Source organism: Miniopterus natalensis, chromosome 1 (assembly GCF_054644295.1).
Source record: "Miniopterus natalensis isolate mMinNat1 chromosome 1, mMinNat1.hap1, whole genome shotgun sequence".
Taxonomy (NCBI): domain Eukaryota; kingdom Metazoa; phylum Chordata; class Mammalia; order Chiroptera; family Miniopteridae; genus Miniopterus; species Miniopterus natalensis.
Window position 1 is genome coordinate 151,602,219 of NC_142081.1, and position 24,995 is coordinate 151,627,213.

Genomic DNA, 24,995 nt, shown 5'->3' on the forward strand with positions numbered 1-24,995 from the left:
GGGGAAAAATTAGTATTAATCTTTAAGTAAAAGCAAAAACCTCAGTCATCTCAGGACACCATCAGTTAGAAAGAAAATAGCACTTTTTTGGGGAGTGTGGTTGACATTTTCCACATATTTCAAGGTTTTACTGATCTAAAATTGTAGCAGATGGAGAAGCAGGCAAGTGTGAACTCGGCAAATATACAAGAGACAAGATTCTAAACTAGGCCAACCACTTAGGACTTTCACAACTGAGGTGAGGGAATGGAAATACCTTAGAAAAGATATAAAAGTGTGTGTGTGTGTGTGTGTGTGTAATGCATTGAAAAATCATGAGTGTTTTATATATAACATGCCATGAATCTAGATCCTAGGACAGCAACAATAAGCACAGGAAAACAGAGGAAAGAGTTAGACACCACAGTAAAAAGAGGAAACAGATCCTTGTCACCGTGCAAACTAACTCAGTGGTCCCTATGCTATTAACCTCAGCAATATCCTTCTCTAAAGGCAAAATCTTATTTATTCTGACAACCTCATTCTAAATACTTGTCTTATTTTGAAATCATTAAAAAAAACCCAAAACTGTATTATTTCCAAAATCAGGATCCCTGGATTCAAGTCTTACCTCTCCCACATCTCAGCCATGTGACCCCAGGGAATATCTTAGTCTCTCTAAGTATTAAATGTAAATTGGAAATAATGGTATTTATATACTTTACTGTAAAATTAAATGAACTCTGCTATAATTAAATTACCATTAACATTGATTAATTCTTCATTTCCATTTTCTCATCTTCATGGTTTCCAAAAAGTCAGAAATTTAAGAATAAAGTGTAATAAAATTAAAATGATATAAGTATGATTTAAATAAATATGCAGTCCAAATAAATATGTCTGTTTGGGTTGAAAGTGCAGTAATTCCTTATATTATTATGGTGAATATTAGAAAAAGGAAAGGGGTAAAAAGGGCAAAAAGAAACTGGAGGAAAATATTTTAAATAAAGATTCCAACTTTATTACCAATGCAGAAAGACCTTCCTGCACATTATGTTGGAGAGAATTTGATAATTTCCAAAAGTGCTTTTTTATTCAGTAAGAAGTACTTAGACAAAGTAGTTTAAATTATAAAGCAAAATCTATTTGTTTACTTATACTATCCTAAAGTACATAGAGATAAAAGGAAAATAATAGAAAGACTATGTACACACCATCCTTAGACATATATTTGAAGTAGGCTGCAGTTCAGCTAAATACAGTATGTATTTTTTATGCTTTTGGCTACAGCACAGAACAGAAATGAGTTTACAGGCTGAACTGACAATATTATGTTTCCAAACATTGGTAATATAAACAGAGAAAATTTTAATATGTCTTTGAACTTTATCCACTAAAGAAACGCATTTAAAATTTTGTATTCTAATTTTGTATTTTAAAATACATAAGAGGGGGGATACCGATCTTGGCTATCTTGTTCTTGGTTCTCTGATAATATTTATTATCTTTCCACTTACAGGTGGGTCAAAAGAATCACAACAAAGGCAAAAGGCACATATTACATTCTGTAAGAGACGGTAGTAAAACTCTGCAAAAGTGAAGTTATGAACAGAGGAGTATTCCCCATGGTAGCAGCACCAAAAAGAAAGTTTAATTTTGAGTAAGCCAAAAGGTGCAGGTGTCCTTAACATGCTGCCAGTGATGGATTTTAAGTATCACTCTTAAATAATATGCAATTTTTAACAATGTATGTAAAAATTAATGTCTATATAACTTTTCCTAGCCAAAAACATGTATAGGCCTGGCCAGGCGCGGCTCAGCGGTTGAGCATTGGCCTAGGGTCTGGGAGATCGGGGTTCGGCTCCCGGTCAGGGCACATGCCCGGGTTGCGGGCTCGATCCCTGGCAGGGGGCATGCAGGAGGCAGCCGATCAATGACTCTCTCATCATGGATGTTTCTCTCTCTCTCCCTCTCCTTTCCTCTCTCTGAAATCAATAAAGATATATTTAAAAACAAAACTAAACTAAAAAACATGTATAGTCTTCATCCACTTTTAAAATGCATATGACTCAGAACAGGTGAAAAGATGAAAGAAAAATATATAATTTCTAGAGATAATCAGAATCACTAATTAAAACCTTATTTCCAGAAAATCCATTCTATAAAACACTAGTTCCTAGGGAATTAAATAAATATAAAAGTATTTAATGGATAAATGAAACTTATATACTACAGTATTTTTCAGAGTCACTAACATTTTAATGAATGTTGTTCATCTCCAAGAGTGTGATGTAAAAGGCAGAGCTTCAAAAACTCGCCTATCCAGGAAAACTTTATCTAGGAGTATTGCCCAACTGCAGCTCCAATATTTTATGGAAAATACTGGGAGAAATGATAATTTAAGACTGAACTTCCTGGGTAGACATTCAGTGATAGATAACAAAGGAGAATTTTATAATTCAACTCAAATCAATTAATTTATAGTGAGCAACACAGTGACTGAGCCTTTGACACCATGTTATTTTCCAATGAGCAATAACCACAGGTTTATACAACTAGGTAAGTTAACTGGTGGGTCTCGTTTGGATGAATAATTCTTTTTTTTTAATCATCTGGGCAAATTACCTTTGGGAAAAAATATATATTGCTTGGCTCTGTTGTCCCAGCATCCTTACTACTTCCTCCCTCTCTAGTCAGCAGGTATACAGAAAAAAATAGAGATCAGAACAGTAAAAGGGAAGAAGAAAAAAAGATGTTTTACCTGCAAGCTCCAGGATACAGTTACTGATGAAATTGTGGAAAATGTAATAAGTATAGCCAAGAGCTATATTTTATATGTAGGATTACCAGGATTTGAAATTTAATCCATTCTAAATCTATGTCAAAACAAACAAGCAAAACCAAAAAGAAAGAATCAAACACTTTTCTAATTAAACTTGCACGATCGTAGATCTCCATTGTCATACTTCCTAAGACTCAAACAGCTTATGTAACTGCTTCTAATGTCATAAAGGGATATAGGATAGATGTTCTTTATGAATGAATCAGAAACATTTTATTTCTACAAGAATCACGGCTGTAACTTACACAGAGAAAATAAGATTGCAGGTCATCTTCTCCTTCCTACCTACTTTATCAGCTGTTCAATTATATCCAAGGACTCCATTTAAGCTAACAAATGATTATTTCTCTTTTATTCCCTCAGCTCACACTAATGTTTTCTAGCTTCCTTGGTCTCCCCTAGCTGCACTGTCTTGTTTTTGCCTGCATCTGTTCTTCATTAGCCTCCCAGAGAGATAAGTTTTCATTCAACAATATTTATGGAGTACCCATGATAGCATGAGGCTGAATATATGCATTTGGGAAGATCTGTTTCAAGATCAGAAGAAGCCAACAATCTCTCAAGGGAGCAAAGGACAAAAATAGCTGCTACTTTATCCATCAACAATAAGATGAATTTTTTTTGATAAGTGGCTTTTTACAAGTGTAATAAATGAGATAGGGAATCACTTAATTCCTGGTTTGTAAAATGCTATTTTGATACCATCTAAAGGTTGCTCTGGAAGCTATTACTCCTTATTTGTAAAATGGCAAGAGTTTGTACATATAAAAAAGAACTATGAATATTCTTAGAGAATCTATATTGTTAAAAAGCTCTGTGTTAGATATGTAACAATATTTAAAATGCTGAGCTGAGTTTTACTATACAGTCTCCTTTAACAATGATCTTTTACACTGCTGTCATTAGAACATTGAATTATCCAAAATTAATGTAGTATACTGAACAGTAGAAATGAGCTAAGGATATAGTTGTTCCAAAAATATAATAACTGAATTTATTTAAATTAATTAGATTTTGACTGAATATCTTCTGCATAGTTAAATTAATACTATCAACAATGTTATTTCAGTAAACTACAATATTAAATGTGGATTTTCTAGTATGGATAGTCTTGATATTTTGTTTCATTGTGGTTAATGCAAACATTCTAATTTGAGTACAAGTTTCAGAAAAAATTATTTGTCATACATTAATAGTAGGCAGGAGATATGTAAAATGACATTAATATTTACAATGGAAAAATGTATATGTATGATAGAAACAGACTTTAATATATTAGTTGAATTTCACTGGGTCACAAGAACAGATACCAGCTGGTGTTAGATTAAACAAATAAGCATACTTTTAGGAAGATACTGGCACATCTCAGAGAAGCTTAGCTAGAGCTGAGCAACTGGCTCTCAGGTAAAGCAAGTATCACAGCAGGTTTCAGCTACCGGAGTTCACAGGCCTCAGGGGTGCTGCCATCAATAAAACTCAACTACCAGAAGCTCCCAGCCTCTGCACCCTTTCAGTTCAACTTCTTAAATTCCTAGGATTATGTGATGGCCACTGCTTAGAGCTGTTCACCTCTGGCTCAGTCAGCCACAGTAGAGCAAGTGGGGCAGATGGCACAGCCATCTGATGGAGAAACCCCCACCTCTCTTCTGAATCAGAGGCAATATCTGGAGAGTGAATGGTTGTCACCAACCCAAGAGCTATTTCACTGTCTACAGCCAAAAAGGAAGTGTGATAGTTTCCCAAATTAAATTTTAATGATTATCAAAGTTGATGATTCTAACTTTAAGAATATTTGTTGTTGTTGTTGTTATTGCTTCTTGCCTTTTGGCTAAGATCGAGTATAGTATCTGTTCTTATCAGTTTAATATCTGGTATGTTCTCTATGTGAGAACAATATATTAAATGGGTTTGGGGGGGAAATAAAAGAATATTTGTTTAGGGGCAGGTTATTTCTCAGTTCAGCAACATAACTTAAATATGTGCTCAGTCTTCCTTTGTAGTACACAAGAGAAAAATATTAGAGAATGCATTCAATTTTATTTATATAAGTAAACACTGGGGTGGGGAGGCAAACTTCACCTTATAGGCTTTAATGTTTCTTTTTTCCCTTCTTTGTGCTTTTGCAGTCTTGATGCGAAATGTCATCATTCAACTGTTAAATTTTATAAAGTTAAAAACTTAATGGTATGATAAAAGAATAAATTAACTTTCCTACAGACTAATGCATATGTCAGGAATATATGGGTCTGATACCTTTTTAGGAATAAGCCAGGGTTTCCTTTTGCGTATTACAAGACCTTAGAGCTTCTGACTACTCCTAGATCAAAGGATTTTACTCTGTTACTGACCATACTTCATGAAGCTGGTAAAGTTTTTCTTAACTTGCCCTCCAGGAAAGTTAATAATCTTGTCTCAGCCTTACTTGCTTTAACATTCAGAACTTATCAAGGAATTCACTGACTATAGAAGTGGCACATAAATAAGCAAAGAACAAAAGAGTGAGTTCTTCAAATAATTACATAATCTGCCCTTGATATTAAACACCGCAAATGATAATTACTCTTCTGCCTATTCTATGGTGGCATTATGAACCGAGCAATAGACATTGTAGATAGTTCTTTATGATCACTGTGAGGGAAGAACTGACTTCAGTGGCCGTTGTGAATGATCTCTGTGGTCAAAAATGGCTAAATTTGTTTTTCTGCCTCTGATAATAACCAAGCACTTAACTCATTTAATGAATTCTTTTTGTTGGATCATGGGAGTGGAGACTGGAAAGCAGGAAATTGCAAGATGAACAGACAGGCTCTCATTGTCTGGCAGGTGACTGCTGAGCTGCAGCAACATCAGTGGGGCTCAAACAAGAACAGAAATGACAAAAAATACAACGGATTCCTTTGTACATTCAGCAGCGTGTCAGATTCAGGGCCAGATACCAGCAGTGGACGGAAGACAGGAAACAAGCATGGATGTCTGTGAGAGATGAAAGCCTTGCTGTTTTCCACACTGGCAAGTGACATGCTTGGGAACACCAGGGATTTTCCACAAGGCTCCATCTTTTCTGTCCTTTCTTTCTTTGGAAGAAAATCAATTAAACTTGAAGCCCTTGACCTTCACCCTCAAGGACTCAAACTAACTAGAATGGTATCCCCTCTGGGATAGCATGCTATGTTGCCTTGAAAGAAACTGCACTGAGAATGAAAGGCAGAGGTTCGGTGAGTACAGATAAGGGAAGCTGAGAAAACGGATTCTATTACGTTACACAGGTTAAGGCAACATTACCAGAATTTTGCTGGTATCTATTGTGAGTCACATCAATTCAATTTTAATAGGAAGTGTGTGTGTGTGTGTGTGTGTGTGTGTGTGTGTGTGTGTGTGTGTGGTGATAAATTCTCCATGTAAGTAGTATGATTGATACAACTAACACTGATGCAGTGGATTCTAAAATGAACCTAGAACTATGTGTGACTATAGCTTATTTCACTATATGCAAAGAGGACTCCGTCAAGAATCCTAGGGTCTACTTCCAACAAGCTTGAGCTAAAGCTAGGGTTTAGAACTGTCTAGATCAGACTCTAACGCATCAGGTTGACCTAACGAGGCCAGTTTCAGATCAGTGGTAACCACTGGCTTCGCTGCAATCTATTTCTTGTTGTGAACCAGACCCATTCCAGTATACAGAACTTGATTCCAATATATAAGCAATTAAAATTAGCCTTGTTCTATTTTTATTCTATTACAAAGAAATAAATTATTGGACTTAGTGAAAATCATCACATAGGCCCTAAAAGAAATCTAATATTTACATGTTTAATAAATCAACTAATGATGCTACACCAGACACTAAAGTAGGGGCTTCCACTTCATTTTGGATTTTGCTTAGGAGGAAAGAAAAGCATCAAACTAAAAGGTAGGATGTACTTTGATGCAAGTGATCATTATTAAACTTTCTCCAGTTGAAATGGATGAAACACCAGAAAAGGGAACTGCACAGGCTGATACGACATATTAGGCTTTTGGAAGGTTCAGTGGAAGCAATAATTTTAAAGACAATGGAGTCAGATGGCTCTTGCTGAGTATAATAGATGCACTGGAGAAAGACACTGAAAGGCTGAGGGTAATTTTACAAATCAAAGGCAAAATGTAAGCCAGAGATTCTTCTAGGCTGCATATAAACTAACTCTTAATTTTACAGTGCAGTACAAAAAAAAGCAGAGGATCTGGGCCAGTAGCAGACCTCTAAAAAAGGTTGAAATCTCAACTACATCAAGTCAAGGCTCTGGATGGATAGCATTGGGACTCCGGGACATGGGATAGGGCCATGTGGTTAGAAAATAGTATTGAAGACTCAGATCCCATTGAAGCCTCTGGATTGACAGGAAGATTCCATACCTCTCTGTTAGAGGAGGAATCAAAAGGTCCCACTTTTTCCTTTCCTGAATATAGGGCTGCGGCCTCTAGATTGTATTCCTGTAAAACTGTAGAAACTAGCTCTAATCTTCTCCTAGCCATCAGGCCAAGAAGTAGCATTAAGTCACAGCAGAGCATAGCCAGTGAGGTGCTGGAGCTGGAAGAAAAGAAATGTGCTATATCTCAAAAGAGCTGTATGATTTAGACAGCAGGAGCCTGGAAATGTATGGGACTGAATTCTGAGGGTGCTAGACTATGGAGTTGGTGGGTGGGTGAATGTAACAGAAGGCTGGATAATGAAGACCTGATTGACATGGGGGTTTTCTCCCATAATATAGGATCTAATAATCTGGCAAGGACATCAGAAGATGATGCTAATGTACTAATTCTTAATATGCTAATTAGATGGTTCTAAATCTAATTTGGATGGCATTTAGAAGTTTGAATAGAGGATTGACCCATAGTAAGTAAAACAGAAATGGAATAACTGCTGTAGTAGTGGAGGTAGGCATACTAGAATGGGTATCTCTGTAAAGTTAGAAAATCTACCAAGTGATGATGTAACATGGATGGAGTTGGAGGACACTTCTGCCAAAGTGATAAATTATGCTCCAGAATGTGAGAGGGTCACCAGCATCATTTAGAAACAAAGGAACAACTCAGTGGTGAGTTTTCTCTGTGAGGGGAAACAGTAGGAGATTCTGTTACAACTGGGCTCAATAATAGAATTGGAAACGAAAGAGTCCCAAAATAATTGAGGCCAACTGTTGGCACTTAACTGTCAGAAGTTACAATAAACTCAATATCATGTTACTACCATGAACCCTACGAGCTGCAAGATTGGAGTGGTAGATGGGGGGCTTGAACAACAGGGCACCGCAGAAATGGTTAATAAAACATAGTTTCACTAGGTAACCTAGATGCGTAACCAGCAAGGGTATTACTAATTTCATATAATCAAAAGAAACCAAGAAAACAGGCTGAGGGCATCAGGCCCAATAAAATGTTTCAATTGTTTGCCCATATTCCAGACCTGAGCTATTTTGCAGATCTGAAACATTGGCTGAAGTCTTCAAGAGGAAAGGCCCTGCAAGACCATGAAAATGGACAAGTATTTAGAAAAATGATCTCCACAGTCTCTCCTCAAAGGGACTTATAGCCACTTACTCAAGTAACCATACACTCAGAAGAGGGGAATACAAAAATATTTCAAAGAATGTTGGACACAGGATCTGAGTTAGCCTGATGCTCGGGAATGTGAAGTACTGTGTATATTAATGTAATACTGTCCTAGATTGGCTTACAATGTGCTCTCTGGGTGCCCAGAACTACCCAGTGGTCATATCTCTGGTATCGGGCCCTGAATGTACATGGTACAGATATATTTGGTTGTTCTGAGAACTCCCAATGAAGTTCGTCTCCTGAGTAGCAGATTGTATTACAATGGAGGAGGGCCACATGGAAGCCTCTGAAACTGTCACCATCCCATCCACCCCATACTGGGCAAGTTAGTAAATCAAAACCAATATTGCCTCTTGGAGGGAATGACAGAGATTAGTGCCAGGTTTAGAGACTTAAAGGATACAACAGTGATGGTTCCCACTGTATCCCAAATTAATTCACTAATCATGCAAGTGAGTTCTGTTTGCTGTATGAAGATAAGTAACATGGGCTCAGATACATCGTGTGTGCCCATTGATCTAACAAATGTTTTCATTTCTATTCCTATTAAGAAGGAGAATTTTAAAAAGTTGCAGTCATTTGGAACAGACAGCAGAATACTTTTATGGGTTGCCCAAGGGCAATGTTAACTCCCCTACCATCCTTCATAATATATCTTAAGAGATCTGGACTAGCTGAATATTTACAGAATGCATTTATACACTCTATGGATAACATCATGTTAATGAAGTCAGATGAGCAAGAAGTCATAAATATGTTAGAGATTTTGGTTAAATGCATGAACTCCACAGGGAGATAAACTTTATGAAGAATCAGGAACCACTACATTGGTCAAGTTTTGAGGGCCCCAATGGTCTGGTCCATGCTGAAATGTCCCCTACAAAATTATTGCATCTCACACCTAAGAGGACTTGGGTATAAAGGAAGTATCTTTGGGTCTGTGGCAGAATATACTGCTGGTGGAAATAGTGCTCTGACCTTTAATGGATGGCATGAAAAGCTGCCAAATTTGAGTGGGATCCAGGATAGGAAAGTACCCTGCAGCAGGTCCAGGCTGCTGTGAAAGTAGTTCTATCACTTGGGCCATAGTTTTATGAAACTACTACTATCTTCACATTTCTGCAAGATCCAGGCTTTCTGAGTAAAGAATGACTGAATAACCACCCTGCAGATAGATCTCCCCTGGAGCCATTTGTTTATATTCCAAAACAGTGGAGAGGGGGGGAAGCTAGAGGTTTTTCCTTCTTCTCTCTGGAGAAAATTTGTTTATATTCCAGAGCAAAGGTTTCTCTCTGGAGAGGAGAGAGCAGATGTGTTCACTGCTGTATAAGCTCTAGCTGTTATAATTTCAGCGTTCCTCTTTTACAGCGTAACCTCTGCATGCACAAGTGATGTTTGGCCCTCGTGTTGCCTCAAGAGGAGTTAGGCTACTGCTAAGATGCTCTGTGAATAAGTTGTTCTCTCATCGGATCTGCAGTTTCAGTTAAAAGATGCATAGATAGTAGATAGGTAGGTAGATAGGTAGATAGATATACAGAGATATATATATATTTTTTAATGGGGGGAGGGAACATCTGTAATACTTTCAACAATAACGATTTTTTAAAAGCCAAATAATTTGTTTATTTGCACGTAAAGTAATGTCTCAGATTCTTCACAGTTTTAAACTTTAAATGTGACCCAGCATTTGTGATGGGAAAAAAAAAAAGTGTGGGGTTTCTGGCAATCCCCAGTAGGAACTTCACAGCGTTAAGTCCCAGGGGTTCTGGAGCAAGACCATGTCATCTACAGTAGAGAATGAAACACCATTTAAAGGCTAAATTCTGAGTTGTTCCTTAGTCCTAACAGAGATGAAGATTCTAGGGCTGCTTGACAAGCGCCATGGAGGAGCATGACATTTTTTACAAGAAGGCAGAAGACTAGTAAGAGGCTGAAAGTGACAGTGAAGAGCAGAGAGATTGCCGAGGCTGCCTCCCTTGCAGCCTGATAAGAAGAGAGTATGCAGCTTTGTTTCCAGAAAAGGTGAAGCAAGGTCTTCTAAAGAAAACAGGTTTTCATTTAAACCCTAGGTGTAGAAAATATTTTGTAAAGAGTTTTGAGATCTCTGGAGTCCTTTAGTAACGAGACAGTGGACTCAAGACAGTTTAGGAAGAATAGAAGAGAGGATGGGTCAGAAAACAGAAATATACAGTGGTTTTGATGTGAGAATAAGACAAAACCCCACTTAGTCCAAGAGTCTACATTTGAGGAATGGCTGAATAAAATAAGGATATGAGGCAGGTTGACCTGGGGTCCCGAAGATATGTGCATCTTGGTGAATAACAGGCCTTTTGGTCAGTGTGATGGTTAATTTTGTGTGTGAATTTGACTGAGCTAAGGGATGCCCAGCTAGCTGGTAAAAACATTATTGCTGGAGGTGGTTCTGGGAGAGACTAGGCTGAGTAAATAAATCCACCCTCACCAAAGTGGGCAAAAAATTATTCAAGCCCTGAGGGCCTGAACAGAATAAAAAGGCAAAGGAAGGGCAAATTCTTACCCCCTCTTCTTGAGCGGGGAGATCCATCTTCTCCGGCACTCGGGTGTGAGGTTGGTGGGCCTTCAAACCCCAGGACTTATACGAGTGGCCTCCTAGTTCTCAGGCCTCCAGCCTTGGACAGAACTGGGAGTTACACTGTGGGATACCCTGGTTCTCAGCCCAGGCTGAACTGCACTATTGGTTTTCCTGGTCCTTCAGCTCGTAGGCAGCAGACTGTGGGACTGCTCAGCCTCCATAACTACATAGCCAAATTCTTATAAGTCTCCTCTTCAGGTATTTCTATATATCCGCTCATTCTGTTTCTCTGGAGAACATGGACTAATACAGTCAACTCAGGACTTTGCCATCAGTAGGATAGGATGCTGACCACAATAGAGTGTGGTAACTTTTAAATGGCCAGTGACTGACCATGGTGACAAGGACAGTGGAAGGAGGGCTCTTTATCTTCTTGTGATGGATAGGAACTCAGCTGTGTATTATTTTTGCCCAAATATGCCTATCTTCAGAGAGAATTTATGAAACTAGAAGCCTGCCTGGCACACAGTTCCTCCTTAAGCACAAATGATTCTGTCGAGCCAGTGTGGCAAAAGCAAACAAACCCCAACTAGTTAGACAGAGCTAAAGTAACTGTGTCTAGGTGAAAATGCAGAGGCCATTGTCGATGATAATAAAGCTAACCCAGTCAGGTTCTTGGGGAAGCCTGAGAGGTTAAGGTACACAGAGAGGCCAATTTCATTTGAACTCATGCTGTGCTCCCCAGGATACTAAGGTTTTTTCCCAGGTCAACCTGAAGCCTGTTGTACTAGAATCCTAGATCCTAAGAATCCACCATAGGGTAGCACTCACATATCCCATGTCCCTATGTGCTTATCCTCACTGAAAAGACAAACTGAGTGCCATTTTTTTAATTAATAAAAATAATTATGGCATAAGAGCTAATATTTCCTGAGGGCTTATGGCAAGCACTGAGCTGGTGTTCTATAAGCTTTATCTTGTTTTATACTTAACTTGATCTGTTTGGTCCTGTTACTAACCTATATCACAGACAGGAAAGCAAGGTACAAAGAGGTTAAGTAAATAAATCACACAAATGGTAAATTGTGGAACTTGATTTCAAACTCAGATGGTTGGCTTCAGAGCCGGTATGCCCAACCACTGACTATGTTGTTCTGTCTCTCCTTTCACGTTGCTTTGTCCTATTTTTCTTTGAGAATCTCTCTGTTAAGACAGCTGAATATATTTGTTGTAGTCATAATATTATGCTTGTTCAACCAGGAGTAAGAAAAGTGGCAAGATAGTGGTAACCAAAAAAGAAAAAAGATTATATTGGTAAACATGAATGGAGCCAATTCATTTAGAAGGCAAATACATTTTGTTCAGAGTGGCAAAAAGTGGAAGATAGTGAACTCTCATAGTTTAAACCCATGAAATAGAGCACATTTCAGCTGCCACCTTGAATGCTTATAGCCAAGTTGTAAAAAGCTGTAATTACATTTTGGTACCATAGATGCAAAACCTAAGTTAAGAATTCTAGATATTCTTTTCAGTAAAAAAAAAAAAAAAAAAAAGGAATATTAATCACATATATGTATTCTTTCATATGTTAATCTTCATTTACTTTTTAGCTATGTGTAAAACATCAATTATATTTAGACCTCTAGGAATTAAGTGAAAAGTATGCAGATTTACAAGTAGATTTTATCATATATTAACTTCCTCTCCCTCTTTATCATCCTTAAAACCCAGTCACCATGTTGTGAGGAAGCCCAGGCCACAAGGAGAGGCCACGTGTAAGTGCTCTAGCTGGTGACCCCAGTGAAGGACTCAGGTACAGCAGGACATTGTGGTAAGTGAATGGGCAAATATTCAGATGATACCATTCCCCAGGTCACAAGGTTTCTTTCTGAGCAGAAAACCTATCCTTTCATCTTTTAGTTCTCAGGTTAAATGTTACTTCCTCATAGAGGTTTCCTCTGAACCCTCAGAATCAATTAAATTGCCTTTTTTGAAATTTTATTTGGGTATGGTTAATAAAATTACATAGGTTTCAAGTATATAATTCGATGACACATCATCTATATGTTGCATTGTGAGCCCACCACCCAAAGTCAAATCCTCTTTTGTCACCATATATTTGACCCCTTTCATCCTTTACTACTCCCATCCCCTTCCCTCTGGTAACCACCATATGGTTGTCTATGTCTCTGAATTTATGTTTGCTTGTTTTTCTTGTTTGTTCATTCATTGCTTTCGGTTTTATATCCCACAGATGAGTGAAATATATGGTTTTTGACTTTGTCTGGCTTCTTTGCTTAGCATGATATTCTTAAGATCCACCCACGTTGTTGTAAATGGCAACATTTTACCTTTTCTCATGGCTGAGTAGTATTTCATTGTATTTACGTACCACATCTTTATCCAGTCATCTATCAAAGGACACTTTGGTTGCTTCCATGTCTTGGCCACCATGAATAATGCTGCAATGAACATAGGAGTGAGTGTATCTTTTTGAATGAATGTTTTCAAAATTTTCAGGTAGTTAACCAGAAGAGGGGTTGCTGAGCCATATGGTAACTCTATTCTTAACTTTTTGAGGAACCTCCACTGTCTTGTTGATATTAACCATTCTAACAGGTGTGAGGTGCTATCTCATTGTAGTTTTGATTTGCATTTCCCTAATAGCTAGTGAAGTTGAGCATCTTTTCATGTATCTGTTAGCCATTTGTATGTCTCCTTGGGAGAAGTATCTCTTCAGGTAGTCTGCACAGTTTTTAAAATTGGATTATTTGTTTGGTGTTGAGTTGTATGAGTTCTTTATATATTTTGGATATTAGCCTCTTGTCAGAGCTGTTTGCAAATATCTCTTCCCTTGGGTTGGTTGCCTTTTTGTTTTGTTGGCAGTTTTGTTTGCTCTGCAAAGCAACAACCAAGTGCTCATGTCTTTGAAATATAATGATATACAGGGAGAAATAGACAAAGCCACAAGGGTCAATGCATTAACATACCACTCTCAGAAATAGTTGTACATAGCCTAGAATAATAATTATACATAGCCTAAAATAATAGTATTAAACTATTATATAGCATTATAATAAAGCTAGGTTTCAGAAATCATTCTACCTGATAAAAAGGATAACTTTCATTCTTTTTAAAATCTCATGGGTATTACAAAACTCTCTACAATTTTCTACAAAGAAAATTTCTAAAAATTCACAAAAGTAGAATTTCAATTCATTACATTTTCTGAGCACAATAAAATTCTAGTTTAATAGGGAATGACAAAAATGTAATAAAATAAACCTACCTAATTTGAAATCAGCACTTTTCTAAAAAACTCTTAGTTTAAAAGAGAAAATAAAAACTGGAAAAAAAAAATTTAGAAGCCTATGACATCTTTTACTTTCAAGAAAGCTATCTTTTCAAATAATAGCTATTATTCTCTGGATACATTGGTTTCTCAACATTCTCTGAGACTACAACTTACAAATAAAATATTGTTCTCTTTATATCTCTTTCTCATAAGCGGATTTTGACAGTATAAAATATTATAACATCCATAATTACATTTCCCAGAAGCAACTACTTTTTCCAATTCTATTTTGTGCTATTCTGGCAGATATCTCCCTAACGCTGAATAAAATAATTATTTCTTTTTTAACTAATAATTTTTGACATTATCTATTGTCTCCTCCCTTTGAAAGATCAGGATTTGATCACATTACTCTCTCTTCTTGCCTGTCTCATTTTTTACACATGACATTTTATTTTTAACTCCTCTGTGGTTACCTTAGTAACTTTAAATAAAATTCCTAAGCCATTCTTTCTTATAACAATAACTTTAGACAAGGACCTAAACTACCCACTGTGCAATGGAAAAGTATGATTGACCCTACCATTTCATTTTCTTCTCAAACTTCTACATAGATACTTTCATTATTTCAAAAGGACAGTAACATTACTTTTAATTCATCTGTGCTTAGTCAAAAGTTTAACCAAAATGTTCAAAAACAACAAACTGTAATTTTATTATTATGCCTTTGTTCACTCCTGAGCCAAATCGTGTACTAGAATTTACCTTTCCTTCTCAATGAATCTAATATCATGACCACTGTGACCGTGGAAACATCAAGTTCAAATGGATTCTCTATTCTTAAATTCTTTTGACAACTCAAGATCGGGTCACATTTTACTCTGCTCAATATCAGGACCATTCTTTGTGCATATTTTAGTTTTTACCTGACATTTTTTATTTTTGTTGTTGTTATTAGCAAAATTATATATATATTTGCAACACACCCTCAAAACTATCTAGGTGTTTAGACATATAGACCTTTTACTAAAATTTGTAATTTGGCTACATGCCATTGAGTTTTTGCAAATGTTTGGTGGTCATTTTCTTTATTATAAACAGATAATTAATTTGGTTAATATCGTTGCTACTATCATATTCTACTGTCTTTCTGTAGGCTTTTTTTCTTGAAAGGGGAAAAAAAAATGCAATTTCTGGGTGCATGAGAAAGACATAATTTATAGGCTTTATTTTAGAAGACCAATGGGTAGCAGTAAGACATATTGCCCCTCACCACAAAAATAAAACTAAATAATAATAAATTTGTGTTTGCTTCTGCAGACATCTTGGGAAACTATTAATTGGGGTCCACTTTCTCTATTTTTTGTAATTAATTATTTTTATTGTTGACACTACAGATACTCCCATTTTCTCCCCCTTTCCCCACCTCCACCCAGCCCCCCCTCCCTTCCCTCTGGCCATCACCACACTGTTGTCTGTGGGGTATGCATATATATTCTTTGGCTAATTTTGATACAGGATTTTTTGAGCCCCACAACTATTGTGAATCCAAAACTCTACTGAGAAGGCGGGCCCCCACTTCCACTCAACTCTGTGTATTGTCTGGCTTCTTATTTCTTTGCTCATTTTTTACTTTTGTGTGTCTTTTAAGTGTGGTTCTTAAAAACAGCTAGTTCTGTTCTTTGTCTTACGTTCTTATGTGAGATAGGGGAATTTATCTAATCAATGCTTAAGCTTTTTGCTGCCATCTTGTGTTGCATTTCCTTTGTTTATGTTTTTGAATGTCATTTATAATTTGAATTTTGAGTAGTTATTATAATTGTTTATTATATCATGGGTCTTCTGTTTTATGAATCCTCCTTTAAGAATTATATTTTGAAGTTGCAGCCTCAATAATTATTTAGAGTTGAGAGAACATTTTTCTGGCACCTTTGTTCATCACTGTATCTTGAATCCAAAATTTTCATCTTCTTTGGTTTGTAGTTATCTTTTTCTGATAAAATATCCTCAAGGCAAGTATATGGCTGCCATTACTAGCTAAACAAGGCCTATAAAAATACAACCATGCTACTCTTACCTAAAATTCATGACTCTAAGTCATACCTGGGCTCTTAATGCTGGTCTGTGATTATACTACTTCCCTATTCTATTCACTGTCCTGTTCCTCCAGATTTGTTTAATGCAAGAAGGCAGCTACTATCCACATGTGAGTATTTAAATTTAAATTAACAAACTAAATTAAGAAAATCTCTTTCTCAGCTGCACTAGCCACGTTTCAAGTGCTCATTTGCCATATGGTGATAGTGGCCATGCTGCTGGGATGGCTAATGACCCCACAAAGTTATGTCCACACCCTAATTAATCCATAGGACCTGTGAATGTGTTACCTGAAAAAGCAAAAGGAGTCTTGCAAATGTGATTAAGATTAAGGACACTGAGATAGGAAAAGAATCTATAGGGATAAATTACTCAGGTGGGTCAATGTAATCAAAAGGGTCATTAGAAGTTGAAGAAGTAAAAGATGAGCAGAGTAAAGAGATGTGAGAACTCAACAAGCCTTACTGTCTTTGAAATTGCAGAAAGGTAGCCAAGGGGAGGAATGTAGATGGCCTTTGGAAGCTACAAGAGGTGGATCCTCCTTTACAAGTTCCAGAAAGAAATATAACTCTGCTGACATTTTGATTTTAGCCTAGTGAGACCATGTTGGACTTCTGACCTACAGAACTCCAAGATATTAAATTTGTATTATTTAAGTCACCAAGTTTGAGATAATTTGTTACAGTAGAAATATAAAACTAATCCAGCTACTCTATCAGATAGTGCAGATATAGAACATTGTCATCATTTCAGGAAGTTGTATTGGACAGCACTGACTTATAAGATTAAACAATTGAAGGCTTGGTAAGTAGAACTTTCATTCACATTTCATAGCTTTCTCTTTTTTTATATGTGCTCATTTTCTGGGTGATCTTTTCTAATCTAACAACTTTAAAGGGAAACTATACAACTGTTGATTTCCAAATGTATATCTCCAGTTTTGATCCCCCTTCTGAACACCAGATATATAAGTATAAATATACAACAAGATTTGACATCTCCAATGAGGTGTGGAATAAACATCTCAAACATATCATATCCAAAAATGAATACCAGATTTCCTTCACTGTTCTCTTCACCTATGTATCACCTTAGTTAATGGAAATTATACTGTTTTTAATTTCACATGGAAAACACTAGTCATTTCTGACTCCTTGTTTCTCTAGCAACAATCACAGAATCTGTATAAATCTTGTTAACTCTATCTACAAAATATTTCTTGAATCTAATGACTTCTCATCACTACCACTGCTACCAACCTGTTCTAAGCCACTATACCTTTAGTCTAGACTATTGTAATAGTTCACTCTATTAGTCAAGGTGCAGTGGAATGACAGAATCTACTCTGGGTAATTAATAGAGACCAATTAGTTACCCCCAAAAATGTTCATCTGAAAGAACAAACAGAAGAGTCACAATAATCCAGACATTAGTGACTACAGGGAGCTGCTACCCTACCCCTAGAGGTAGTATTTCTGGAACCTAAGAGCGAAGGTCACTCAACCAAAGTGGCAAACAGAGTGATCTGCCCAGCAGGGATTGGCCACGGAGCATGTGCAGCAGCCACTAGAGGCACAACCCAAAGCAAATGGGAGAGGGAGAGATACCCTCATTCTCCTTTTTCTGTGCCTTTTCCTTCAAAACAGGGTATCTCCTCAATCAAACTCAGCTTGAAACATGTTAGCAAAGGATCCTGGAAAATATGCTTTGCAAGGATTAGATCTCTAAGATATAGATTTGATTAGAGAAAGGAGAGGGAATGAATTGGGGAGAAAAGAGCACAATTCCTAATTTGTCCCCCAGCTTCCATGATACAGCTGTTTATTCACTATGACTCCCAGCATACTCATGTTCTGTTCCAATAGAGCAGGCAAAGTGATCCTTTTATAAATGAAACAAACCATTTCGGTCTTTTGCTCAAAATCCTATAATTGTCTTCCCATATCTCAGAGTAAAAGTCAAACTCATTATAGCAGCCTAAAACATCTACATGATTGCCTCCCCTTCCCTCTTTGATCTAATCTCTCCTTTTTCCTGTAACAAAATTTTCTTCAGCTACAGCGATCAGCCTGCTGTTCCAAAGGACGCCAATAACCTGCCTAATTTGATCTTTCCAGATGCTGAGTTTCTCTTCCCCTGCTATCACCTTGGCCAACTCCTATACCTACTTCAGGTCATGCTCAAATGTCATGTTTTCAGGCTAAAGGATGACCCTTGGGCATCATAACAATATGTGAGAACAGTTAAATACTGCATTATAAAAGAATGGAACTGGGAGGCCTATGTAGTACCCACTGCTTTTACTGATGTTGTTGATTGCTTGATTATATTAAACTATGCTAATTTGACTCATCTGTGTTGTCTTGTATGATTTTATATTTCATAAAAACATTATATTATCAAAGTTATAACTGTAAAAAGAATTTAACAAACAAATAAAAATAAAGACACTTCGGAACATTATTGTTATTAATGTTGTTCAATATAATTTATTTCATGGTTCAGTTCAGCACAGTATCCTGCTTGAACAAAATAATAGAGGAGAATGCAGTAGAGAGAATGCAGTAGACTAAAGCAACAATTTCATTATTACACCAAAATCAAGTGCTGTCTGAATCAATCACAGACTTGACAGATCTTCAACATGAAGCTAATCTAGTAGAACACTCTTGATTGTCTCTATATCTCTCATCTTTTTCTCTTTTAAAGAAAATTTTTATTAAATGCTGACAAGCATAGAGTTGCATGCTCTACATTTCAGAAATATTATTTTCCCTCAATAAAACGGCAACAAACAAAACAACCTGTGATTTAAAAGTAAAATCTGATGACAAATCAAAAGTCAACAAGTAAGTAGTACTTTTCTGCCTCGTATCTGCCCCACACCACATAGTTTCTTACCTGAAGGCGATATTAGCTAAGTTGCTCCCCTCAACCAAGATCAGTTTTTCCAGTATTGACGTGCAATCTTCCTGGCCAACAGCAAATGTGGTAGTTAGCAAAAGTGACCACAATCCTCACTCTTTTCTGTGTCCATGCCCTTTTCATGTGATTTTCAGCTCCTCCTGTTAAAGGGTGGAGACCCTTTCCCTATCTCTGTATAGGCATACCTAGTTTTATTGAGTTTCACTTTATTGCGCTTCACAGATGTTGTGGGGTTTTTTTACAAATTGAAGGCAAGACCTTCTGCCAGCGAAAAGATTATGACTATTTAATTGCAATACTTGCTTTATTGTGGTGGTCTGGAACTGAAACTGCAATATATCCAAGGTATGTCTGTATCTGAGGTGGCCTGTGCAGAAAATGTGAAAGGAGAGACACTGTGCCATTTCCAAACCTAGATCTCAAGAGGCCTTGCATGTAACAACACTGCCTTTCAGAACTCTGCCATCATCATGAGAACAGGCCAGGCTAGCCGAGGAATGAGAGAAGGCCACGTGAAGAGAAGAGCTGTCCCAGCTGAGGCAATCCTGAACCCACCAGCCCCCAGCCAAGCCAGCAGCAGACCATTCACATGTGATTAACCCAGAAAATCGCCCAGCTGAGCCCAGTCCACATTGCTAATTTGTAGACACGTGAGCTAAACGAATATTTGTTTTAAGCCACTATATTTTGGGATTGTTATAAGGCAATTGTTAGTTAGCGTCTTTCTTGCTGACAAATGAAAAAAAAAAGTTATTGATTTCATCTTAAATTACAGTGTGGGTTTTAACTGCAAAAGCGGCAGTTCTCTTTTGGGTTCAATAGATTAAAGTACTGACTTGTTAGTTCCCTCCAGATTCTCCTCACTAGGGCACAATACTAGATGCAGGTGGCTGACACCAGGGCACCAAGTAGCAGCACAGGGAGTCCAACCCCTTGGAGCACGGTTCCTATCAGAAATAAACTGCATTGCCAAAGCTGCTTAAGACGCCAGCAGAAAAACTCTACACAATCATCATTACACTACTCTATTGCTTTGGTTTCTAACTTTCACTTGATTGACTTACCTCTTTTGTGAAATAGGCGACTAACATTCTTAGACACAATTTCCCACCCAAACTGAAGAAAGAATTCATAAATCAAACACTAGAGCTAAGAGCAGCTATTTTGGCAATACTGAGTAGGCATGTAACTGGAATATATTTGCTTCTGTGGCTACAGCTTTGGGAGGGTAGGAGATACTCTCCTGAAACATTCAAGAACAAATGGACTGTGAGAATTCAAAACTCAGCAAGAAGAGCTAGTATAAAGCACACAAAATGAAATAATGAAATAAGATTTGGAAAATAGAATTAACAATCTTCATCTGAAAGAATTTCTGTGTGGAAAACTGTTTACTACATACTTCCTCAAGTCTAATGGATCATCCTCTGCCTCAGTAAATGCCTACAAATTCAACACTTGGCATTTTGCCCCCTGGCTCTTTTCTGTTTCTTGTTTATTTATTGTTAGATTTTCATTTTAAATGCTGACCTTTTTTCCATAAGGAGAACCTTATAGCCTTATTTAATTAATTTCTGATGATAAAATTATTTATCTGATTATAATTCCATTTTAACAAACCAGCTATATCAGATCCCTTTAAAAAGTTCCAAGAAAGCCCTACCTACTGACTCCCACATACGTATCCTTGGACTCTGTTACCTGACCAATCTTGGCGTAAAAGACAATTGACTTTCTCTACCAAGGTGAAAACTCACTTTGTAATATAAAATAGCAAAATTGATTACTAAACTACAAAAAATAAAATACAGTACAGATATACATACATATAAATATCTATGTATAATAAATGCCCTGCCCCAAATTTGGGCACCCTGTAGTCTATCTGTTATCAAAAAGTACAATTGACAGCAATTGAATTGAAATGTGAAATTAATTTCTTGAAAAAAATTCCAAAAGGGGAAGGGAAGTTATTACATTCATATAGACAGTAAATTATATTTAAAATAATACAACTTTAAAGTAATCTCTTAATCAGTTGTGCAAGCCTAACCACCACAAATGCAGCCCATTAATTTATCCCTTGTTTCAAGTCTGCCCACATCTCCTCTATCTACCTAGTATTTTCTATTTCTAGTGTAAAAATGATTTATCCTGTAAGTTTTCTACAAGCTCTCTTAGTTCTTATTGCCTATTATGCTGGTCAACACTTACCAAAAAAAAAAAAAAAAAAAAAGCCTTAAGCTTAATGAAAGAAGATGCAGAATCTTTGTCTTTACTGCCTCAACTTTTAAAGTTCAGCTAAGAGTTGACTAAACCAATATAAACTTGGAGGCTTGCTCATTCACTCTGCCTTAGAGTCTTTTTTCAAAGCATACCTAATTTTCAGAAATGGACTTATCCTTGACTTTGTGACTTACCATTCTGTATGTCACTTTTACTTCTTTAGAAACCTGGTTTAAAAAAAATAATCTAAAATTGGAGAAAAATTATTGCAAAGCCAAGTGTTATGAAACAAATGCCTTTTTTCTAAGCACAATTATAGATTCACTCAGTTGAATCACCCTAACTTCTAGCTCTCTAGAAGTTATCTTTCTGAGATGAAGGTCACCTCAGCTTAGGTCTTATCAGGGGTTGTTAACCTTAGACACTTAATACCACCTTTATATTAATGTGTAAAGTACAAAAACTTTTCTCATAAAACCATAATGTCATCTCTCACATATGCCTGTCTAATTTTATAAGATGCTAAATTGGACTTTTGCCTTTTAAATCAATATAGTTTAAATTAAGAAGTTAAATCAGAGAATGAAACTTCGATTGGTAAACATCAAACCAATCTGTCTTATTCAGGAGAACGGAAGTCTGAGATCAGGATGCCCATGGTTGGCTTCTGGTGATGACACTCTTCTGGGTCACAGACTATTGACTTAAAATGCTTCCTGTCTCCCCACACCTTACAACCACACTGGCAAAGGCCTTTTTACAACACTTCCTTTCACTCATATCAATGGCAATCTATCAATAAAAAATACAAGGAATACTAAAAGGCAAAAACACAGGTGAAAGAGACAGAGAAAGCAGAACCAGACTCAGATATGGCAGGTTGGTTGAAATTACCTGACCGGAAATTTAAAACAACTATGATTAATATACTAAGGGCTCTAATGGATGAAATAGACAGCATACAGGACAAGAGAGGCAATAAAAACAGAGAGGTGAATAGTCTAAGAAAAAACCAATAAGAAATGCTAGAGATCAAAAGCACCATAACAAAAATGAAGAGTGTCTTTTATGGGATTATTAGTAGACTAAATATGCCTAAGGAGAGAATCCCTGAGGTTAAGGATATCTCAATAGAAAAATCCAAAACTGAAAAACAAAAAGAAAAAAGAATACTTTAAAAAAAGAACAGACTATCAAATAATTCTGAAACAACTAAAAAGGGAGTAACTTATGTGTAATGGGAATACCAGACAGAGAAGAAAGGAAATAACAGAAGAATTATTTAAACAATGATGACTGAGAATTCCCCAAATTAATATGAAATACCAAACCACAGATGTAGGAAGCTTAGAAAATACCATGCAGGATTAATGCAAAAGAAAAAAGAGCTAAATGATACACTTAGGCATATTATTCTGAAACGTCAGGTCAAAGGTAAAGAAAAAATCCTGAAAAAAACAGAAGAAATAAAGAAAAAGCATCCTACACATAAGGGAGCAGAGACAGGAATAATATTACACTTCCTAGAAACTATGCAAGCAAGAAGAGACTAAAATATTTAAAGTGTTGACAGAAAAAAACACACCAACTTAGAACTAAATACATGGAGGGATATTTTTTGTTTATGGATAGGAAGACTCTATTGTCAAGATGTTCATTCTTCCCAACTCCATCTGTAGATTGAATGCATTCCCAATCAAAACCCTAGCAGCAAAATCAGTGATTAGAAAATGTATAGCATTTAATGCATATATTAGAAAAGAAGAAAGATAAAAGAATCAATCACCTAAGTTTCCATCTTAGAAAACTAGAAAAAGAGGAACAAATTCAATTTAAAGTAGGCAGAAGAAAAGAAATAATAAAAATTATAGCAGGAATCAATGACATTGAAAACATGAAATTAATAGAGAAACTCAGTGAAACCAAAAGCTGGTTCTTTGAAAAGATCAGTTAAATTGATAAGCTTCTAGATGGGCTAACTAAGAAAAAAAAGAAAAAGAACACAAGCTACCAATATCAGAGTTGAAAGAGGAACCATCACTGCAGATCCTATGAATATTAAAAGGATATTAAAGGAATACTATGAACAACTCTATGCCGAACAAATTTGATAACCTAGATGAAATCGTCTATTCCTTAAAAGACACATCTGTGAATACTGTGAACACACACACACACAAAACGAACATTCTGAATAGGCCTATATGTATTAAAAATTTGAATCAATTATTATGGTCTGTTATTCAGCAGTAGCCTCACACATCTCACATGTGAGGGCAAGGGACCTAAAACTTCTCTAAAAAATATGTCTGTTGGAAAATAAATAAACTTTAGATGAACACCTCACTTCTTTGAGATCAAGTCTAGATACATAGATAAAATAGGGCATTAATGAAGCCTGAGACTTTATTATAGAACCAGAGTTAGTAAAATTTGAAGAAATATATAAATATAAAATATATAAAAGGGTAGAGATGGGCTAGACATTGGATGTTTAAAGAAAGAAAATATTAATTTTATTTTAAGTGTAATTAAAATTGTCCCAAACAAATCCTAAAACAGTGTATTATAAAGGTGCTTTAGAGCACCTTGAAAATGGGGTGATTCCGTAGCACCAGTACATGTTCATTCCTTTAGTCAAAGCACATCCAGCCAGTTTTAGTTTCTCTTTGATGGACTGTTTCAATCTATTTAACAAATATTTTTAAAAAACAAAACAAGAGAAAATATTAAAGTACACTGCATGTGATCAAGGAAAATATTGCTTTGTGAAGTTTTTCTTTTCATTTCATATATATGGATTGTTTCCTGCTTCAATACATGAGGTATATTTCTTATTTTAAGTTCAAGGCAAGAAATATTTGCAAGCTACTATTCTAGTCAGGTTTCTATAGTATTTGAATAGAAAGATATGCTAGAGAAAGGTAGTGACTATAACTGACTATAACTAATTTGTTTCTGCCACCAGCTTGGATGTAAACTGTTGATTTTGATATATAAAAACTAAATGACTCTGAAGTGCCAATCAACAATAATGATGTCTTATCCATCTTGTCTACAATTTCCTGATAAATAACAGAATCCAGCACTTTCTTTGCCTAACGTATTTTCCCTTGGTTAGCATCATCCTGCTCACAGAACAGCAGGTAATGTGACCAGCCCTTTGTCTGGAGGGGATTTCTTGCTTATTTCTGTGTTTCAAGGCCGTGTTCCTGTTGTGCAGCTGTGAGGAAAAGATGGTTGACCAATTAACCACAGTAGTAGAGTGAGGTGTAAACTACCACTTCTGGTCTGGCAGTAGTTTCTCAGTGTTTAGAGTGAGGATGGAAATGCCTCTCCCCCGAGAGTTACATTAAGCTGTGGTCACCCCATGCCACTCAAGCCCTGAACCCCCTGTGTTAGAGCATTTCACAGGTGCAGTCTTTTTCATTTTCCTCTTCTACACAAACATCCATTTTTCCATGCACATGGATGGTGATGGGGAAGTT

General features: G+C 36.4%; 1 pseudogene; it reads left to right on the forward strand.

Moving 5' to 3' along the window:
• Positions 1 to 4,630: 4,630 nt before the first annotated feature.
• On the forward strand, positions 4,631 to 4,746 carry LOC148094440 (U2 spliceosomal RNA; annotated as a pseudogene).
• The last annotated feature ends 20,249 nt before the right edge of the window (positions 4,747 to 24,995 follow it).